The following is a 22,312-nucleotide window of genomic DNA, read 5'->3' as shown; positions in this document are numbered from 1 at the left end:
GGGATTTCTGCAGCTTTCCCAAAGCTGTCATTTCCTTCTGGATGACACAAAGGGAAACACCTCTCAAAGGGGCGTGTGAGAGGAAGAGGCTGGCCCCGAGGCGGCAGCCGACATCCCAACTATCACCATCAAAATGGAGCAGTGGAATGGGGTGACGGCCCAGTTTGGGAAGGCCATCCCTAATGTCTCTGCTGCGTCACGGCTGAACCAGCCTCTCCCCTCCTGACCCTCGAGAGGGCAATCCCCACACACAAACCCTTCCAGGCCCGGATAATAACTCTTTCTCTTCTAAGTGCCTCCCCTGAGGGGGGTGCCCAGTCACAAGACCTAGTTTGGGGTTTTACCTCCTCTCCTCCTACCAACTTTGGGGAGGCCTACTATGTGCCGCTCAGTGAGAGGGGTACAAAGATGGACTGGCGTTCCCGGAGCTCACAGTCGGGAGAGGAAATTCGGCAAAAGCACACAGCCGCGGTGGCTGGGGCTCAGCATTGTGGGGAGGGTTACATCAGCCCCTACCGGACCACTGCAGTGTCCAGAATGGGGACAGGCTTCCTCGAGGGTTCCAGGCAGGAGGCTCTGGGATAAGCCAGAAATGCAGGAAATGCTGGAGGTTCTCAAATCACAGCCTTGGGCCAGGTTGGAAGGGAGAGCTCCCACCCCAGGTAATAATCCGAGCCCCCCCTGGTTTCAGATCACACCCTTCAAAGCCTCCAGAGGCTTCCTACATTACTATTGAGTCCAAGTTCCTCCAAGTCCACCCAAGATCTGGCCCCTAGGACCTCGCTGCCAGTTGGCCACCTTCTCCCCCTTGCTCATTGCCCTCCAGCCCCAGTGGCCTTGAGCTCCTCAAGCAGACAATGCTCCCGGGCTCTCCCAGATACCCCCCACTTCCTCCGGGATCTGCCCTTACCACCCTCCGGTCACCACTCCTCTCCCAGACGCCTGGCCCTTGGCCTTGCATTATTCCCCTCCATAGCATGGCCTCATCTGTGGTCAGAGAGCTCCAGGAGGGTGTCAGTCCTGCCCACAGCTTCACCCCCCGCAGCTAGAATGGGGCTTGGGATAGTGCAGTGCACACTGGCTCAATAAATGAGTGAACTCCCCTTCCTTTACACACCACACACTTGCCTGTTGGTGGGTTGAACCTGTGTGTGTGTGTGTGTGTGTGTGTGTGTGTGTGTGCGCGCACGCGCGCTTAGTGACACAGAGAGGGTAGCACACCGGGCAAGGCTGGGGGCCAGAATGCCCGGTGGCCACAGCCTCAGTCTGTAAAATGGGCTGGCAGCCCTGCTGAGGTTAAAAGGTGCACAGAGCACACCAAGATCCCTGGCTCAAGGGCACCGTGTTCCCACAAAGAATTGTTAGTTCAGCTCTATAAGCTGCCTCATGACAGCCCTTGGGCTGCTGGCTGACCTGCCCTGGCAGAGGAAAGGGAGTGACCTCAGGAGGCTGGACCAAGAGACACAGGTGCAGGACAGCCACACACGCGGACCCAATCTTCCCACCTTGCACGACGGTTCTCCGGGCAAGGGTTTTATCTGCATTTCTGGGTGGTGTGCCCGAGCCATGCGATCTGCCTGCCCCCCAAAGCACACAATGGGGATCCTACTACCCCTCCTAAGAGCTGATAAGCACTGTCAGCAGGCACTGTCCTAAGCACACGAAATAGGCAGTACGATGACCCCATTTTACAGAAGTAAAGCTCAAGACCCATCTGTCCCTGGTGTCTGTGGCTGGCTCCGTGATGAGGTAGAAAGAGCACAAGATTGAAAGTGAGAGGATGTGGCCTCTGTTTCTGCTGTCAGCTGCAAAGTCCTACGTGAGACTTAATCTCTTCGAGCATCTACGTAGAGTGACAATAATAATACCTACCCACTCCACACAGGAGGCAGGAGAGCACTTGGCAAATTCATAAAATACGACACAGATGAGTGGCAGCTGGTGTTATTTAAGGGTGTGACAATCCTGGTGATTTCTCAGCTGTTTCCTGTAGGGGAAGGGACGGAAAAGCCCTCGACAGCCGGGAAGGGCAAACTAAAAAGAGACACTCCGTGGTGACACAGCAGAGCTGCGGAGCTCGAGCTTGGGATCTATGGAAAACAGTGGGGACATCGGCCATAAACAGGACTTGAAACAAATGAAAAACCTAAGCTGATGAAGTATGCTAGAGGAGAGCCAGGCTTTGGGGACCCTCGTCAAGGCCTCGGAGGGGGCCGTCTGTAGCACATGGAGCTGCCCCAGGACTGTGGCACTGACCTGTGGTCATCCCCACATGGGCGGTATCACCCCGCAGGCCTGCGAGGTCCCGGCTTGCCTTCCATGCAGCAGGCAAAGCATTTGCCTCCCACAAAATCCCGTTTCGCTCTGGGACCTTCTGGGCCTGTGGGACTCCCAAGGACCAATGTGGTCATGCCTGAGACAGCAGGAGCACAGGGAGGGAGCATTTCTCAAGAGGTGGCTCATGAGAACAAGGAAAAATCCCAGTTTGGATAAACCGAGGGAGAGCAAAGAGTGGCCTGAAAGGCGCCCCCCCACCCCAAAACCTGAAGATTTTTTAAACGCCTTTCCCCCAAATTAAGAATCTCCAGCAGAGAAGGGACTGGGATTCCTGGTTGTTAGGAAGCTTCTTTCATCATTTTGGGGGGGTCAAGGGGAGCAGTGTGCTGCTGGTTCGGGGAGAAGTTAGTGTCAGGGACCCCGGGGCAGGAGGGGAGCACCTGGAAACAGCCCACCCCATACCCCCTCGGGGGTCCCAAGCCCCAGTGAGGCAGGCAGGGACACAAATCTAGGAGAGAAGGCAGTGGCAGCAGGAACCTCAGAATAGGACAGACCCTTCTGTACAGGGCAGAGGACCTACGGGCCAGGGACGTGGGCGGGGGACCACTAGGAATCAGGAATCCTCTTACGTCACCAAACTGAATAGATACCATTGTTGAGACCAGGAAAACACTAAAGAATAAACTCCCTCAAGACTCCAGTCACCTTCAAACCACCACCAAGATCAAGGTCAGCTTTCCACTGGCAGTAAAAGTGAGTCACCCTCACCTCCCCTGCTCTGAGGAGTCACAGTTCATCCCTGAAGACTCCCCACTTGTGGGAAAGGGGGGCTCAACCCAGACAGCTACTCTGCATACATGGAAGGCCCCCCAAGGGCCCCCCTGCCCCACCCCACCCCCAGCCCCAGGCTCCCCTCTCCCCAAGAAACGCTGCCTAACACCCCCAGCAGGAGGAGTTACCAGTTGCTGGCGGGAGGGAGCTGGGAAGGTGACATTCTGCGTGGGAAGTGCGCCCTTGCTGAATTTTATGGCTCCATTCGGAGGTAAATCACTCTGGCCCTGGGAACTGGCTCCAAATAGATTTACTGGTTTTAATACTTGTTTGGGGGCATTGCAATTAATTGAAAGATGCCTTCTTCCAGTTACTGTTCTGAGATGGGGACCTGGGTCTCAGAGCACTCATTTTTATTGGGCATAATTACGATCGTCTAGAAATGGTGTTTGCCTGGAGTCCTCGTTCCCAGGGAATAACATTCTCTCCAAGTCCTGGCCGGCCTGAGTTCCCAACAACCGGGGCCAATTCATCCTACTGAAAACGAAAGAAGCTAAAGTCCCCTCTACGAGCATAGGACCCTACTAATCTGCTAACCTGTCAGCCTCCTAAGGTCATCAGATATGGTCCGAGGGCCCTGTAGGCTGCAGAGAGAGGAGCCAAGGAATAAGGGGAAGATGCTGATCACCCCCACATCAGTTCTACCAGCTGCCCCTGCTCTACCCAGTTTCCACAGGAGACCATCAGTGAGCAGCAACATGGAACAGTGGGTAAGCACATCGACTCTGGAGCCAGACTGCTGACTTTGAGTCTTGCTGTTGCCACTTCCTAGCTGTGTGACCTTACGCAAGTTACTTAACCTCTCTGCGAACTCTGTCTCAATTTTCTCTTCTGAACAATGGGGCTGATAATAATACTCATCTCAGGGGCGCCTGGGTGGCTCAGTCGGTTAAGCGTCCGACTCTGGCTCAGGTCATGATCTCAGGGCTTGTGGGTTCGAGCCCCGTGTCGGGCTCTGTGCTCACAGCTCAGAGCCTGGAACCTGCTTCGGATTTCTGTGTCTCCCTCTCTCTCTGCCCCTCCCCTGTTCATGCTCTCTCTCTCTCTGTCTCAAAAATAAATAAATGTTAAAAAAAAAAAAATTTAAAACATAAAAGGGACTTTACACAAAACACTCACTATAACTGAGTTCAAACGAAACAAACAGGGTTTTATAAACATTTCCTTCTTCATCCCGCCACAAAAGACTGTGAAATCTTCAGTGAAGATGCGTGAAGGGAGAAGGTCTGTGAGAAGGAAAGATGCTCCCTTTCTGTGAGACCAGTGCTGGTGGTTCAACATGGCCCCCAGAACGTCTGACACTGCTCGCTTCAAGAAGCGGGATCTTTGTCCCTTACCCCCAAACGCAGACTCGGTGACTGCTTGACCGATGGCGACAACTTCACAACTGAGCCAGCGTCCAGTCCGGCCTGTAAGAAACTGGCAGCTGCTCCTTCCTGTTTCTTTGGGACATTCACTTTGGAACCCAGCCACCGCGCTCTGAGGAAGCCCGAGCAGCCCCACGGACGGAGAACAGCCGGCCTAACTCGCCAGCCACGGGAAGGAGCCATCTTGGAAGTGGCTCTGCACCAGGGTCCAGGTTGAGCCGTCCCAGCTGACACCGGGTGGAGGCAGAGGCCAGCTGCACCTGTCGGGCACTGCCCAAATTGCAGACTCTTGAGCAGAAGGGAGGGCTGTTACCGTTTACATCACTCAATTGTAGGGTGCTTTGTTACACGGCAATAGAAACTAGAACAGGCAGTAAACATCCACCATTTGCTCAGGTCACAAAGCTACTTGCTTCCACAGGTAACACAGGCAACTATTCTGTTGTTTGTTAGGAATTTGGGGGATGGGATGGGAAGGGCCCCTGATTTAACACCGTTATATTAATAAAGGAGTATGATATTGTGATTGATGGTAAGAAATATAGATTCGGTCACCTATGTTCCTAGCACAGAGTTCCTAAATCTCTTGGAATTTAAGAGAGAAAAAGGCGTCTTGTTATTCACAAGCCCCTTTCTGCCCAAAGAGGGTTTATGTTAATGAGGGAACTCTTGGAAAGCACCTAAGGATGGGGCAGGTTGCCAGGGAAATAACCACATGATTAGAAAGTGGGAATTTTCAGTCCTACCCCCTGACCTCCGGGAAGGGAACAAGGGCTGGAGGTTGATCAGTGGCCAATAGCCAATGATTTGATCAATGGCGCCTATGTGATGAAGCGTCCCTAAAAACCTACAGGATGGGGTTCAGAGCGCTTCCAGTTGGTGGGCACATGAAGATTTGGGGAGAGTAGCATGCTCCTAGGGGGCATGGGAGCTCTTTGCTCTTTCTACATGCCTTGTCCTACGCGTCTCTTCCGTTTGGCTGTTCCTGAGTTACATCCTTTTAGTTCTGTGAGCCGCTGTAACAGATTAGTCAAACCTAAGGAGTGGGGTCACTGGAACCTCCAATCTGTGGCCAGTCAGAGGCGTCTGAATTTGGTGTGTGCGTTGGGGGAAGCTGTCTTAAATGACTAAACCCTTAACCTGTGGGATCTCTGGGGCAGGGAAGGGGGTGTGTATATCTTGCAGGACTGAGCCCTACTCCTGTGGGATCTGACCTTATCTCTGAGGCAAGGGGGTGTCTTGTAGGACTGAGCCCTTCTCCTGTGGGATCTGATCTTATCTCCACGTAGACAGTGTCAGTATTGAGCTGAACTGCAGAATACCCAGCTGGTGTCAGAGAATCGTTTGGTGGTGGGGAAACCCCATACACACATCGTATTGGGAACATAGGAGCTAAGATATTTGGGAGGAAACTAAAAAGAGAAAATACGTCTCAGGAGGTAGGGCCAATATATTTTATCACAAAAATCTTTTTGATTTGTATAAGCACATCAACAAATTTGAGAATGAGACCCTAGAGTCCCAATTCAGATCTAAGGTGACAATCAAGCGAAATCCTGATTTCAAATATTCAAATGCATATCCTGATTTTTGGTTCAGAAAATATGGACACCGTTGCTCACAAGGCAGAAGAGACTATTCTGGCCTAAAAATGTTGAGTCCCGTGTTACAAGCGGTGATCTCCACTTCAAGATAGATAGATAGATAGATAGATAGATAGATAGATAGATAGATATGAAATAAAACAAAACTATGACAGGTTTATTGGAACGAGTTAGATCTAAAATGTCCCCCTTAGTTACCTCTAGACAAGAGTATTTATTATTGGTTGGGAAATGGATGTCAAATAGAACACTCTTTATTATAGCACATTAGGTGCTAAGATCTTTCCAACAATTAAATGTATTAACTGCCATTGTGCTAAAGTTATTCAGGTGCCAGTTAAGAAGTTTCTGGTTATCTGGGCGCCTGGGTGGCTCGTTGGTTCAGCATCAGACTCTTGGTTTTGGCTCAGGTCATGATCTTGTAGTTTGTGGGATCAAGCCCTGCATCGGGCTCTGTGCTGTCGAGAAACGTGCTTGGGATTCTCTCTCTCTCTCTCTCTCTCTCTCTCTCTCTCTCTCTCTCTCTCTCTCCCTCTCTCTCTCTCTCTCGTTCTGCCCCTCTCCCACTAGCACACACGTCCATGCTCTCTCTCTCAAAATAAATAAACTTGAAAAAAAGAGCAGTCTCTGGTTATCCAAATGCTGGATAACAGAAGTCATGGTTTAAAAGTCTAAATTTGTTGAAGCGCCTGGGTGGCTCAGTCGGTTAAGTGTCTGACTTCGGCTCAGGTCATGATCTCACGGTTCATGGGTTCGAGCCCTGTGTCGGGCTCCGTGCTGACAGCTCAGAGCCTGGAGCCTGTTTCAGATTCTGTGTCTGCCTCTCTCTCTGCCCCTCCCCCATTTGTGCTCTGTCTCACTCTGTCTCAAAAATACATAAACATTAAAAAAAAATTTTTTTAAGTCTAAATTTGCAAAAAAAGTCTAAATTTGCTTTTGAAAGAAACTGGAGACTATATAAAAGGGCTCTTTGCTTTAAAAAAATATGTACTAAGATTGTCTTTAGTTAATGACCATCTTTTGTGAATACAAATCACAATCATATATCTAAATGTTTCATATGAATAAATATTTAGGAACCCACATTTGTTACATGAGAAGAGGTAGCCTTGGGCTGAAATGGGACATGTATTATTCAAAACTGTCCTAATGCCAGGTGACATAAACCCAACCCAAACTTGCTTATGCAGTCTTTCCCACAATCCACCACCTTGAAGTTGTCTGTCGTACCCGTCTGCCGGTTGTAATATTATTATTGACCCTGTCCTGACTTTTTATTAAACTTAGCGTCCTGTTAAGCAATAATGAAATCACAAGTTCCATGTACTAGCTTTTTTTTTCCTTTGGTGCACATTTAAATGTTTAAAATTTTGTACAAGTTTTAATTTTTTTTTTAGAAGTCATAGATATTCAACTGAAAATCAGCCTATACTCCATCAGTAGTTTGAATGCCTTACTTTAAGGTATTGAAGTCGGCGGGGGGCGGGGGGGGGGCGGTGGTTACTGAATGGAGAACCAGCCCTTAATTTGTTTTCTCACTGGACAGTGTGCTATGTGACCTTGGCCAAGTCACTTTGGTCTCTCTTGCCTCAATGTCCCCATTGGAAAAAGCACATTAGCCCTGCCAATTTCCCAAGAACACCAAGAACAATAACTGGGTGGCTCAGTCTATTGAGCATCTGACTCTTGGTTTCAGCTCAGGTCAACCTCTTGCGGTTCATGGGTCAGAGCCTCGCATCAGGCTCTGAGCCAACGGGGTGGAGGCTGCTTGAGATTCTCTCTCTCTCCCTTTCTCTCTCTCTCTCTTTCTCAAAAAAATAAATAAATGAATAACAAATAAAGAGAATAATAACCCTTGATGCGGCCGACAACAGCACAGACCACGTGATAATGGACAGTCGCATCCACAGCAATCAGGCCTGCTCTGTGTCCATTCACCCACTGGGACCTGAGGGCCTCTTCTCGGCCCTGAATGCTAGAGTCAGAGCTTGGGATTCTGGAACTATGGAGGTCATAAGCAGGCCGTGGGGGAACTAGAAACTTGACACTTAGTACTTTTCTGGTTCTGAAATCCATTACAGATACGTTAAGTAAACTTGCCTCTAATGAGGTCACTAAAATCACTAAAGCCCTATGAGGACAGACCAGGAGCTGGGCTATCGGAGGTTAAAACCAGGTCTCTGAAAGTGCCCACAGGCAGCCAGCCAACCTCCTTCCTGTTCTTATGCCCCATCTTCAGCCTGCAGAACCCCGGAACGATGCCATCCCGCTGTCCTGGCCTTTATCCTCACCTGCCATCTACCTGGGTCAAACGGGATGTGGAAACAAGAGCAGGCTAAGGATGCAGCAGTCTTTGGCTCAACCTGGGCTCCCCAGCTTCTGCCGCCGTGGCTGGTTTCTCTCCGGCATGAGTAAGGCCGCAGTAGGCCACGTTTGTTTCACCCAGAGGAAGGAAACACATTAAATCACTCCCCAGCAACACTTACCCCAAACGGTTCAAGGGATCTAACTCAAAGCCCACCTCCTTAAAAGATCGAGAATGGGCCCTGGCATGGGGAGGAGATAATTTCCACCTTATTGAAAAAATTAATTCTGGGGGAGCCTGGGTGGCTCAGTCAGTTGAGCGTCTGACTTTGGCTCAAGTCATGATCTTGCAGTCTGTGACTTCGAACCCCACGTCGGGCTCTGTGCTGACGGCTCAGAGCCTGGAGCCTGCTTCGGATTCTGTGTCTCCCTCTCTCTCTGCTCCTCCCCTGCTCGTGCTCTCTCAATATAAACATTAAAAAAAATTTTTTTTGAAAGAAAAAGTTAATTTTGTAGGGAAGGAGCAAACTGCCATGCTAGAGGTCCAAATGGCCAAGTCGGGCCGACCCAGGGCTGCCACCTTAGGTGTGGGCAGAGGCCAAGGATGACATCAGAGGGATTTTTCCTTTCCTGTGCCAGGCCATGCTGAGCATATAATCCCTACCTCTGGCACTGGGCCTGGCACTGAGAACCTCAGAGTGAGACGATCAGGGGTGTTAGATACTTTCTCATCCAATCCCTGAGGTTACTGGGAGAAAACATCCAGATGTGATGTGCCCAAGGTCACCCAGGTCACTAGTGGCAGACCCGAGACCAGTGACCTTGTCAGATCACTGCCAGGAAACCTCAGCCGAGCCTGTCAATCTCCGCGTGTGATACTTCAGAGGCACCATGAGAGCAAAATTGACTAAACCACCTATTAGCTGTGTGACTGAGGTAAATTACTTAACCTCTCTGTGCCCTCATTTTCTCAATGATAAAAGAGAGGGTGTGAAGGCTAATTAAGATAACCCAAGTAAAGTGCTCCCTAAGCAATTATCACTGGAGCACCTCACAAATGTCCGGTTTTTAAAGTTATTGTTAAATTGCCCGAAGGGTTTCGGGAGAAATACCGCCTGTCCCATCCCTGGGTTGACAGACAGTCGCCCCTGCTGCCCAAACACAGCCGCTCACAGAGAAAAGTTCGGGTTTTGGAGCCACACGCCTGGAGTTGTAGCCTGGACGAGAAACATTTATTTTCTCACAGTTTGGGAGGCTAGAAGTCTGAGATTCAGATCAGCACGCTGGTTTCTTCTGAGTCCTCTCTCCTTGGCTTGCAGATGGCCGCCTCCTCCCTGGGTCCTCACCTCCCAGGTGTCCCGTCTCCCCTGTGTCCTTATCGCCTCTTCTTTCAAGGGTACCAGTCGTGTTGGTTTAGGGCTCGCCCACAGGACCTCCTTTTACCTTAATTATCCCTTTAAGGGTCTTTTCTCCAAATACAGTCACATTCAAGGTACTGGGGGGGGGGGTGACAACTCAACCCCTAACAGCAGGGTGGATTACCTTTCTTCCTCTTCAGGAAGGATTATGCAGAGAGCCATAAATGCTCATCCGGGCACCATGCCGTGCCACGATGCACTGGTCTTAAATCTGGAGAGATGGCCAAAATGAGCAAGCTGCCTCTCCTCACTCTGCAAATATGTACTTTGCTTGAAAAAAAATGTTTTTTCATGGAGCACGGACCCTGTGGCAGGCCGTATGAGCTATCCGCAGATGACTCAGACTAGGACAGTATTGAGGCGCTTATGATCTCAGAGAACAGATCAGATGAGGCCCCAAGGGATGATGGGAGTGATGGCAAGGGCTAAGTGCCCTAAAGATTCACAGACCAAGCGCTGGGGTGGAGGGGAGGACAAAACTGACCAGATGAGTGGAGTGTGAAAGAGCTCTGCAGGGATGGATTTGCCCCAGGGGACAGGGCAGGCAGCCACAGCCCAGGCTGTTCATCTGTATGAAGGGGACAGCGGTCCGGGGAGAGGAAGACAGCGTCCTCCACTAGGGTCGGAGTTCCGAACCAGCACAGGCAAGAGAACTGACTCTGCAGGACCAAAGGTATCCACGCCACACCAAGGAGCAATTTCCTCTTTCGGCCTCACAGCTACTCTCAAAGGTGACCGCTGTCTACCATGGACCGGCCGGAGCCTCAGCCCCTCAGGCATCTCTAGCCCTGCTGTCTGGGCCACCAGCAACATAGGTTCCCCGCCTCTGGACAATTCTGTCCGCCAGGGTTCTCTGCCTGGCCCTAGTGGTTGGAAAGGAGAGGGGCTATTCGGGGGGAGGGGGCACAGAATGCAGCTACTGAGGCCACGCAGAAGGCAGCGCGGGACATCCGGGGTCCTAAGCCCCAACAGTCCCCATGGGTTAAGAGATAATAATTACTAGGAAAGGCAAAACGATAGTGAAAGGAAGCAGATCAGTTGCCAGAGCCAGGGGGTGCATTTTTTTATGACTCCAATCATATTGAGGTATAAACTATTATTTCTCAATAAGGGCTGACAACCCCCCAAATAAGGAAATAAAATCATATTTTTAATTTGTTAGGGCAAACATTAAACAGTGCTCACCCGACCATCACTCTCCTCCCCTTGCAAGCAGCCTCACCTCTTCCTGTAGACGAGGCAGAAGGCACCAAGACTTGCTCTCAGCCTCCGCGGAGCTGAGGCAGGAGCGTTAACACATTTCCCTTCAATGGGACTTGCTAGAAATTCTAGCACGGGGGTTCTGAGGAAGGTTGCCATGCTTGATAAATTCAAACACAAGGAGAAACTCACTTTCCTGCCCGCCCTCAGATACAGTTACATGAGAACGTGACGTATGGAGCAGGGGCAGCCATGCTGTGACCATGAGGGGACAACCCTGAGGACAAAGGCCAAAATGCTGACAGTGGTGGCCTGTAAGGTTAGAAGGAGTCCTTGAAATGATTACTGACCCACTGAATTAACCAACTCTAGAACCCCTACCTTCAGACTTCCGGCTGTCAGTCTATACACAGTTGATTTTTTAAATGGTGCTTTTTTTTTTTTTTTTTTTTACACATTTACTTATTTTTGAGAGAGAGCAGGAGGAGGGGCAGAGGGAGAGGGAGAGAATCCCAAGTAGGCTCTGTGCTGACAGCGTGGCTCAACCTCACGAACCGTGAGATCATGACCTGAGCCGAAATCAAGAGTCGGACAACTGAGCCACCCGGGCGCCCCTAAACACCTTGTTTTTGAAGCCCTGTCAGTCCGGTGTTCTTTTGCCTGTAGCCAAAAACATCCTACAAGCCAGGTGGTTTTCATCTGTCCAAACTTGCACCTCCAACCCCAAAACCGAGATCGCGGTGAAATGGATCACAGAACCTTGCAGCTGTTAACGGAGGCCCAGCAGCATGTCGAGTCCCCAGTCCCCACGGAAGGTGCTTTCCTCTCCAGCCCCTAAGCAAACCTGGGCAACAGCTGCCTTTTCTCTGCAGGCGCTGCCCTCCATCATCCTATACCTCCAACATCCTACAGTATAAATGACCCATCAGAGCCAGGTGTGACCCACGCATACATCCCCGGTCCGTGTGGCCATAAGCCCCCACTGGCACAGGGATGGCCTCGTTTGTGTCTACATCCCAACAGGATTATTATTAGCACGCCTTTCACTCTCAAAAGTGTCTGCATGTGGACCAAAGATTATCGTCGCCCTGTGCGGGCTGCTTCAGCCCACTTTTCTTTCTCCTTACCCAGTACTCCCCACATTACGTGAATACGAGGCCATTCCGTCTTCTCCACCAGGACGAAGACGGAAGCGGAGACCCTGCCACGTTCCCCGAAATCATCCGTCCCACGGCAGGTGCCTGATGCACATCTGCTAAACCAAACCGAATGTTAACGGAGGTAAGAGTCTTAAGCTGAGAGGTTCGAGGCAAACCGGGAGAATGTGAGCATAAGGAACAACTTCTGGAGGAGGAAGAGGAGAAACTGGGTGCTTTCCCAGAGTCCCTCACCCTCACCACTGGGCCCTGTCCACGTAGGGTGCTGTGTGAAACCGGCAGTGCTTACGTGGACACCCGGCCGGCCGGCACAACCTCGCTGCTCAGGCAACTCGTGCTCCTCATAACTCAACACGGAACCCAGAGACCCCAACCATCCCGCACAGGCAAAGGGGCAGAAGGCCTTGTTCTACCAGAGACGCCCAGGGCCGGGCAGACAGCCCCCAAGGCAGATACGCTCCGGCTCCAAGAAACACTCCGATTGTGAATATCATCCTATTTGGTGACACTCCAAGATGTGGCTTCTCCAGCCGACGCTTTCTTCGTGTCACGGTTCAAACTCCTAAGCATCTCAGCTAAGGACCCACGAATATGGCAAAGGCCTGTGGCTTCTCAGCTAGTGGTGAGATCATGACATTGCCTACCCTGGAGGCAGGCCCTAAAAGGGAATGGCATTGGGAATGTCAGCCCCACCCACTCCGGATGGAACCACACACATTCTTTCGGAATAACTTTGGGGCTCAACTGTCACAACGACCCTTAGGCATGTCCACGTCTCTGCCTCTCTGTCTCCCCCTCACAGAAGTTACTTGTACTTAGCGAGGCGCACAGAGAACGCCTAGCACTGTGTGCCCAGCACATAATAGGCACTTGATAAACATCAGCTCCCTGCATCCGATTCCGGAGTCACTTAGACGCTGAAATGGATCCTGGGTGCTGGAGGAAGGAACTCGCAGTGTGTGCTTTCTCCCATAAGCACTGAGCCAAAGCTTTTCAGAACTTCTACATCACAGACTGTGCCTATGCAGCCAGCTCAGCTAATATCACACCCATCTGCAAAAACTCCCTCTCAGCTCAGTAAGTTAGAAGGCGAATTGGCTGGATGCTTTCTCACAGAATCAGAGCTTGACAAATTAAGGCCCTTCCAGTGGAAGCCAACGGGATGGTGAGAGGCCTGGAAAACATCTCTTATAACAGCCAAAGGGGTGATGGGGGGGGGGTGGGGAATGGGCAGTGTGCTCCTTGACACTTATATAAGGCCTTTCCAGCAGCAAAAGCCTTCGAATGAGGGAAGGGGCTGCCTCACAGAGCAGTATGCTCCTGGTCGAAGAAAGCACTGGAAAAAGTGCCGAGATACTCAGGGTTCCCAGATTCCCACACCAGCTAGGAGATGGACTGGGTAACTGAAAGGCGTCTCCAAGTTTACAGGAACACCAGAAACCTGGGCGTGGGGGAGACGATGCGGTGCATGGTCTGGGGGACCAGTGGCAGTTAGAATCTGCGGAGGGCACGCTTAGGGGGAACCCAGACCGAAGCCTTTGTGAGGACTTGTCCTGACTAAATGGCAGGGGAGAACATCTGGTCTTCCTGGACGGGCTTGTCTACAGGCTTCTGCTAAGAGATAAGGCCGTGGGGCAGGAAGAGCCCTTCACAGCCCTGCACCCGCCTCCCAAAGTATGTAGTCATCTCAGAAAGGTTCCCATTGGGGCCTCTCTCCTCCTCCTTCTCACTCACTCATTCAGGCCACCTGCGTCCTTCAGCATCTCTCCAAAGTGGAGGAGACTCAAGTCAGTGAAGGGTGAGGAGTCCCAGAACCTTCCTGGTGCCCCTGGGAGTTTAGAGCCATGGGATGGGGGCCCCTGGCCCCTGGAGGCTTTATATGCTAACCCCTCCTCTTGGGGACTCTAGACCACATTTGTCGTGGACATCCAAAGCCCTGACAGGCCTGAGGTATTGTCGATTTTTCCCCACGCCAAATCCAGGCCAAGACCGCCAAGCTCCCCCTCCCCCACTTCCATGCCAACTGGCTGACATCTAGTCCATCCTTTTCTCCAAGCCTGCAAACCTCTGCAGGGGCAGAGGGCCTCTGCTGGGGAGGGCCTTCTGTCCCAACTCCCGTCTCGTCTCCTCTCGTCAGAGCTCAACCCCCTTGGTTCTGAGACCAGTAACTGCCCCTCACACCCCCACAACCACCCTCACCCCCCAGGACCGGCCTAGCCTAAGTGCAAGCTGACTGTCCCCACTCACTTTGGAGTTCCCTGGGGATTTCCCTTACATTCTATGAGCTCAGCTCTTCTTTGAAAGGGTGCTAGTTATATTTCATACAGCGTTTCTAGGTGCTTGGTAACTGGAAGATTTTCAAGATGTTCACTCCACTATGGTGCTAAACACGTTCTCACTCAGTGCTGGGATACCCTCTTTGGACTTGCTCGCGGGAACCGTCCCTGGCTGACCTCCCACCCCAGACACCGAAGCCTGGCCGCATCCCTGCAGATGCACCCATGTCAGTGGGACACCTACCAAGTGCCAGGCACGATCTCAGGCCCTAAAGATTCAAAGCTGCAAGCACTGAGCTCTGCCTAAAACGCATCGGCCCTCTAAAAATGCGCTGCGGCAGGAAGAGAAGTCTCTGCGACTGACGTTCTCCTATTGAAATCGTACTCTACTATTTGCGCAGGTCTCGAAAGCTTCTTCGTGGCTTCATGCATCCACATCTGGGAGCAGCTAGGCTGCCCGGCCCTCCCTGCCCTTGGCTCCCGGCCCGAGCGCCTGGGACAGGGCTCCGCTCACCACGGCTGTGAAATATGAAAACGCTTCTCCCCCAACTCCAAAGGCTCCCAGCTGAAGCCTGCTCTCAGCTGCCGCGGGATTCTGCCAGCTGGGCCTCCGCATGACACAGCATCCCCGCCCGCCCCGGGCTGCAGCGGCTGGGCCCGGCGTGACAAAGGATTCTCTGACAATGGGAGGAAGAGGTCTTTCATTGTCTCCCGGGGTCACACTCCGCAGCGGAGCTTCCTCACTCCCCGAACTGTAGCTCCCCGCCCCCACCCCTCCCTTGGGCTGCTCCCCTGCGCCCGGTGCGGTCAAGCCCGGCTCCACTGGCCTCACCTACCAGCCATTCAAATTCAACACGTCCGACAGCGAGCTCACGGGGTCCTCCCCCTCACCTCAACCTCAGCAGACGTGCTGAGCTCCGGGCCACAAGTTCGCACCCGGGGAGAGGCTGTGAGGCCTCTGTCAGTGAGGCCAGAGAGCCGGGAGGGAGTCGCGGGGACTTCTCCTTTATTCCTCAAAGCTAAGCAACCACTGCAGACTTTAGTCCCCAAATGTTTGTAATGTATAACCTTCCCTCCATCCCCCTACACGAGGCCCTGGCTCCAGGCCTTATCCCCTGCGACTTGATACTGGATGGAACCTGTCATTGCCTCACTGGCCCAGTGGCCTCCTGGCTCCAGATCGCATTCCCTTCTGAACCACAGCAGCATGCCTCCGTTCGGCTTCGGGCCCCGTCCACCACGCTCCTCCTGTAGTCTAGAAGCCAAGGTCCTGGGCCGGGCTCACGAAACGCCTGTCTGCCTCTCCACCTTTGAACTTGACCTTGCTGCTGCAATCCCTTCCTTTGCCCAGACAGCCTCAGACCTCTTCTCCTAAGCACACGCTGTTCCTTACCCCTTCTAGCTCCTCTCCAGGCTAATTTCTTTTCATCCATTCGCTTTCGGTGCCTGTGTTATCTCCCTTCGGAAGCCCTCCCTGATCTGAGGCTTGAACAGGCACCCCTTGACTGTGCTACTCAGAACTTTCTCAACCACTGTGCTCACCACACATATTTCTCCTTTACCATTTTTGAGCCATTGCCCCAACTGAAAACCTATTCTAGGTCCGCCACGACCTCAGACCTACTCCCAAATTCACCTCTTCCACAAAATCATCTCAGCTGGCCCCAGTCCACATGTTAGTGCCATGAAGACCGCCTCCCATACTTTATCCATCCCATCCCTGAGTAAGTTAGTCAGCACTTGGGGCTGACTCCATGCTGGATATGAGCCGACAGTGGACATAAAAAGCTCTAGAAACCTGGCAGCACTCCACTCACAAAACTGTAATGATGATGTGACACGATGTGACATCCTAGCCCTAGGCGCTGAGTTTGAAGTCTGAAGACCTGGGTTCAGATCCCTGTTCTACAACTTACAACTCCCCCGTGACTTGGCGTGTCACTAACCATGGAGGCTCAGAGGCCTCGTATGCAAAATGGGAATAACACTAACAGCTCCGCGGGGCTAAGATAACCAACCAGCAGATGCTATCCTTGGTGGGAAATACTTTGCAAACTATAAACCCAAATCAAGTGCAGCGTCCACTGCCCAGCAACCCCCTATCCACCCCCACCACCCCCACCAGGAGTTCCTGTCCGTACTTGAGTCGGGTGGGAGGGCAAATGAAATCTGTGAGTCCCCTTCCTAGAAAAATGCTCATGTATGCCAGCTTTGCAAACACCTTCGGGACCTAAGGACCCGGCCAAGGGAAGGGACTAAACTGAAGTGCACTGGAAAGCCCCCAGGCCTGCCACTTCTCACAAATATATGCCCTCATCCAGATTCCTGGATGCCGAAGATGAAAGATAGGGCAGGGAAGGGCAGTCTCAAAGGAAAGGAAGTTCAAGACTAAGAGAGGGCTTCCAGAGCCTTTCCCAGAACCAGAGGAAATAGAGAAGATGTAGCATTCTCTCTGGCAAGTAAGAACCCCGCTTTGTTCAGAAGGCACAGAAAAAGAAGATTGAACGAGGTATCAAAATCTGGAATTTCTTGTCCAACTCTGCCAAGGGCTCCTGGTGACTTTGGGCACGTCGTTTCACCTCGCTAGGTTTCGGGGCCTTCACACAGAGATCAGCTTATTAGGAGGGCCCGTCCCAGCTCTCGGTGCCTAGGATCCGAAGACCTAACTGTTTCCCCCCTGTTCTGAATCACAGCTTTGGCCTGGGTTTAATTCAGAAATAAGAGGCAGAGGTCGATAGCCAGCATGGTGATAATTCAGGGAGAAGGCCCCCATCACAGTGCTGTTCTAAATTGTGTGCAGGATGAGGCAGGAGGGCAGGAGAGTAAAGCCTGAATGTGAACAACTGAGCTCAGGTGACCGTGAGTCGGCCGTGAGGCTGAGAGGTAGAGGATCCCCCCCGAAAAGAGCATCGAAAGAAGCCGCCACGTTTATCGGGTAAGCTATGCAGAAATGCCACCACATTTGGAAAATGCCCAAAAGCTGCGATTTGCCCGTCTGTTTGAGCCTCCTGTTCTCTCTCTGGGCTCAGGATTCTCTCTCCATCCTACCTACCACCTCCTGCTTCCTCCTTCATCATCTGAACTGCAAACAACAGAACCTTAAAACAAGGGCAGTGAACCCCAAAACCGAGATGAAACTGGAGGACAGTGTCAGGGACCCCAGAAGCGAGGTGGGGAATGAACAGATACGAAGCAGACTCACGTTAAAACATCTACACAGACCTGTAAGACAGAAACTACTAAACCCAGGAAGGGCCTGAGTGAGACCTTGACCAAAGCCACAGTGCATCACTGAAGATAGCCTACCCCAGCCCATCACAGCCCGGCAGAGCTGGGGCAGGACCAGGGAGAAGAACTTGTCAGCTCCTCACTGCCCAGCAGAGTAATCTGTTGGTTGACTTTAGGGTCATTTCCCACTAGCTGCCTAACGTCCACATCAGGACATACCTCCAGGCCCACCTGGGAGGTTACAAAAAGCCCAAAGTCCAGGGTAACAAGGGGCAGAAAGCCCTTCTTCCTCTGCTGCTCCCTCCTGCTTTTGCTCTAGAATTGGAACTGGCATCAGGAGTCACTTCCAACCAACATATGTGAAATTGACTAAGTCCCAGGGTGAGTGCTCTAAAGTACTTATGATTTGTTCTCTCCCGTAGGCTGTGAATCACTCGTTTTATTGCATTACAACTTAGCTGTTTCTACTATACTATCTTTGTGTGCCCCAAACAGAGTACAGTATCTAGCCCAAGGTAGGTGCTCAATAAACATATGCTGGACTTAAAATCCTACATTTATCTCCACAGATAGAATAGGTTTCTGGCAGGCAGGGACTGTATGTTCAACTTCCTTTGCATGCATTTGAAGATACAGAAACATGGAGGTGCTCAGTCTATATTTGTGAATGAATGGTTGATTAGTTGGCCAAACCTGGTAACTCTCCAGGCTGGGTCTGAGAACCTTCCTGTACACGAACTCTTCAAAGTACCTACAGGCATGAGGGAGCTTTTTGCTCTTTTCAGGGCTTCCCTATCCCTGGGGATGCAGGGGGCAGGGAATAGTATCACCTGGGATGAACCCTGGGCTTCTCAGGGATCTACACGTTAAACCAATGGTTTTGAAATCAGTACCTAAAGAATAAACGTTGGACTCAGTAAGGACACTGGATCCATGAACAACACACCCAAACACACCCATACGAATACAGACATGCGTTGCATAAACATGTATGCCATATGTATTTATCATATGCAGGTGTGATTCTGGTATAATGGATGTATCAAAGCTGATAACCTTTCACCATTAGCAAATTATCAGATGCGTAATAACCAGCAATGCAGACTTCTGTCTTTAATGACTATTCTCATGAGGTCTGGTGGCAAATAAAAAGTGTTTTGACAAAGAATAAATACCACTATAATTTACCCCCTTTCTGAGGCTCAGGACTTCCTGGGGAGCCAAGACCTACTCTCAAAAAAACCTCAAACACAGATACCCAAAAAATGACCATTATTTAAATTAAAAGCCATAGGCTGCGAAGAGAAATTACAGGATCACAGAGGGGGGGGGAAAGTAGCCCTTCCCCACTGAGGGGCCCTGGGGGACTCATGGCACTTTTTGAGCCTCAGTGTGCTCACCTGTAAAATGGGGTTACTACCCGCCTACATCACAGGACCCTGCTAAGAAATTGTGATGATTCAAGGGTAGGGGGAAACGCTCTGTAAAGTCAAACAAACACGCTATTTACAGCAATCTGTTAATCACCGATGACACCTTACCCCAGAATGCGTTACAAAATTACTGCCTACCAGCGTACATTATCTAGGACAGTCACTTGACACAGCAGAGGAGACGATCTGTGTGTAAATCGAATCCTGTTTCAAATACTCAAAGGGAGTTTCCTCAGACAACCCGAGTGCGTCCTGTGGGGGGACTGCACCGCTAACGTTTGTTCGGTGCATTCTGTTCCTGTACAATTGGGTTTTCTTGAAAGCCTGGCAATTTCCTCGCGCTGGCTGAGCATGCTCGAAGCCGGGATTCCTGAGGTTTTCGGCTCAGACCCCGGGCCGGGCAGGAGGAACCGGGCCCGGACAGCCCGCGGCCCCTCCCCGTGCTCTGGGCGGCTCCTTCCTCTCTCCTCCGGCTTCGGCGGCGGCGCTCGTGCTGTGTCACTTTCGCCCTCCCGAGACTCCAGCCGCCGCGGGGCCCGCAGCTCCACCGGCTTCTTCCCAGTGCGCGCCCGCCCCTAGCCCAGGAGATAATCCCCCCGGCCTCAGGGACCCAGAAAGCGACAGCGGCGGAGGCGGGCGGGCAAGCAGGGCAGCCGGGTAGCAGCGCAGGCAGCAGCGCCCGGCTGGGCCGGGGCCGGGGCCGGGGCCGGGGCCGGGCGGGCAGGGCAGCCTCCGGCCCCCACGGTCTCCAGGACGAAAAACTGGAAGGGGGTGCGCAGAGCGCGCTCGTTCTGTCCGGGGCCCGCGAGGCAGAGGCGGGCGCGCGCGCACGCGCACCCACAGAGCGCCCCGGAGCAAGGGTCAACCCGAGCGTGTTGGGAGGGTCGGGGGCGGCGACACGCGCGCGCCCGCGGCCCCTCCCAGCCCTGCACCCCACCGGCCGAGCAGGCTGCCAGCCCGGCGGGTCAGGGGGCGTCGGGGACGCGGAGGGACGCAAGGCTTGTCTCCCGCGCCACCGCGCGCCCGGAACTCCCTCGCCAACCCCGCACACACGCAACTGCAGGGGCTCCCAGGTCGTACAGCCGCAGGACCCCCTGTCCAAGTAACCCGGCGCGCGCGTGCGCGGACACACACGACCAGGAGCCCAACTGGGACCACGAGGGGGCTGGCGGGACGATTCACCGGGTAGTCGGGCCCACGCGTGTCCCCACTACACCGCGGTCTGTCCCCCCCCCCCACGCCCCGCCCCCCATACGTGCCAGAGCGGTGTGTACACACACAAACAGCTGGGCGGGGGAGGCGACGCCTCGCTCCTCCGGTAGGGACACACAGGCCGCCGCCAGCCATCCCTCCCCTTTACACGCCGCACCCCCTCCCGGCTCACACCTGCCCCCCAGCCTCAACCCCGAAAACTCTACGAAACCCAAGAGCCAACGCCGACCCCCAATTGTCTTTTAACGTCAGTGGAAAGACATAACCCAAGTCACACCCGCCGTCCCCGGGCCGCCTCCTCCAGATGCACCTAGGCTGGGGCCCGCGGCCCTTGGGGGTGGGGGTGGGGGGGAGGGCAGACCTCGGTCACCGCAGACCGAACCGCCGCCCCCTGCCCTCCCTGCCCCCACGACCCGCGACACGTCCAGGACAGTCACCTGCTCCTCGTCCTGAAGAGCCCGAGCCGGAGCCCACGCCGCGGCCGTTCGGGTCACTCGCCACCGCGAGCTGGCTTTTCAGACCTGTCAACTTAACCCCCGCTCCGCCTGAAGGATCTATTCCCCAGGCCCAATCACACCGTGGCGACAGGAATAATAACAAAAAGCCAACAGAATCACCACCGTAGGGAATGTCCAAAGCTGCAGCCGCAATGGCTCCACCGATTCGGGTTCCTCATCTGCTCCCATCCCCCGCGCCCCCCGCGGCCCGCGGGCTCACCGGGGACGGAGGGAGGGTGCCGCCTGTCTAGACGACAGACATCCCCGCGCTCGCGGTGACGGGCGCGCACACACCCTCGCACGGCCGCTGCCACAGACACAATCAGTCACCGCGGGAGGGAGGGGCTGCGTGGAGACACTCTCTCGGGGTCCCTCCGGCAGCCGCCAGCGCAGCAGCCTCCGGCCGGGAGTCGCCACGCAGGGCCGCGCTCCCTACCTCGCCGGAGCGCGGTCAGAACAGCTGCAAGTTTGGCTGGTACTAAAGCAACTGCTGGATGCAGCAAATGCGGGCTTCAAAACAAAAGGGAGAGCAATCACGCCCGCTTTCTTCCTCCCCCCGGCTCGGAACCCGGCACATGACAGCGGCTACACCGCGCGGCTCGAGCGCCAGCCGGGCTCCAGCCATGCGCCCCCGAGAGCCCCCTCCTCCCGGGAGCCCCAGGGCTACGACTCCCCACTCAGGCCGGGAGCCCTGAGGGGAAGGGGCGAACCTGGGGAGGGGGCGAGACCGTGGAGTGCGGTCCGCGACAGAGAAGGGGTCTGAGGATGGGCGCAGACGCCCGGCGGCCGGGGGCGCAGGGAGGGGGAAGGGGGTTAATTGTTTGGGGCGGTTTTCTCGGATTTATCTATCAGCACGCGCACGTCACGCAGCCCTCCTGGCGGGTCCCCGAATCGATCCGCAGGCTGTACTGACTAAAAGAGGGGGGCAGGCGGGGGGATGCTCACCTCGGGGTTCCTCCGGCCGCCGCTCCGAGCCCGTGTCGGGGGTGGGGGAAGGGGACAGGGAAGGGGAAGGGAGGGAGGAGGCTCGAGAGAGCCTACTCCTGCCGCGAGTTCCGCGCGTCCCGGCAGCGGAGGGGATCCGGCGCCCCAGCGCACAAACCCAACCGAGAGGGGAGGGAGGGAGGGAAGGGAAAGAGGGAGGGAGGGGCGGGTGGGGGGGAGGGAGTAGAGGAAGGAAAAAAAAAAAAAAAAAAACGATCCCTGCTCTGACACAGGGAAAGAGAATGTAGGAGAGTGACGTCCCGGCCCCTCCCTCCCCTCCGGCCACGTGCAAAGACTTGAAAGGAAAGAGGGCGGCGGGAGGCCTGCTGGGTAATGTAGTTCGCCTTTCTTTCCCGGGATGGCGGGCCCTGGAGAGCGGGGCGCCGCCGGGACCCCGGGGATGCCGCCGAGACAGCCGAGACAGTCCAGCCTGGCTTCGCCGAAACCCGCCGGCCAACGCTCTCACCCCGCGACGGCGGCGCGGCCCTGAGTGGGGACCTCTGTGTTGGGGGAACGGGGGGCTT

At 53.7% G+C, this 22,312-nt stretch overlaps 1 protein-coding gene across 8 annotated transcripts in view; it reads right to left on the bottom strand.

The window, feature by feature from the left end:
- Positions 1 to 21,878, bottom strand: part of CTIF (cap binding complex dependent translation initiation factor) — a 293,230-nt gene extending 271,352 nt beyond the window's left edge. For 6 of the 8 annotated variants that reach the window (XR_006209635.1, XR_006209636.1, XR_006209637.1 and 3 more), the window contains exon 1: positions 21,750 to 21,877. The gene's annotated coding sequence lies outside the window, so the exon portion shown is untranslated. Of the gene's footprint in view, positions 1 to 21,749 lie in introns of all 8 variants that reach the window. The other 2 variants (XM_042961322.1, XM_042961324.1) reach the window with 1 other exon arrangement.
- Positions 21,879 to 22,312: the final 434 nt, after the last annotated feature.

Source organism: Panthera tigris, chromosome D3, assembly GCF_018350195.1.
Source record: "Panthera tigris isolate Pti1 chromosome D3, P.tigris_Pti1_mat1.1, whole genome shotgun sequence".
Classification (NCBI taxonomy): Eukaryota; Metazoa; Chordata; class Mammalia; order Carnivora; family Felidae; genus Panthera; species Panthera tigris.
Note: the sequence above shows the minus strand (reverse complement) of the source record. Positions and strands in the feature narration are given on the sequence as shown.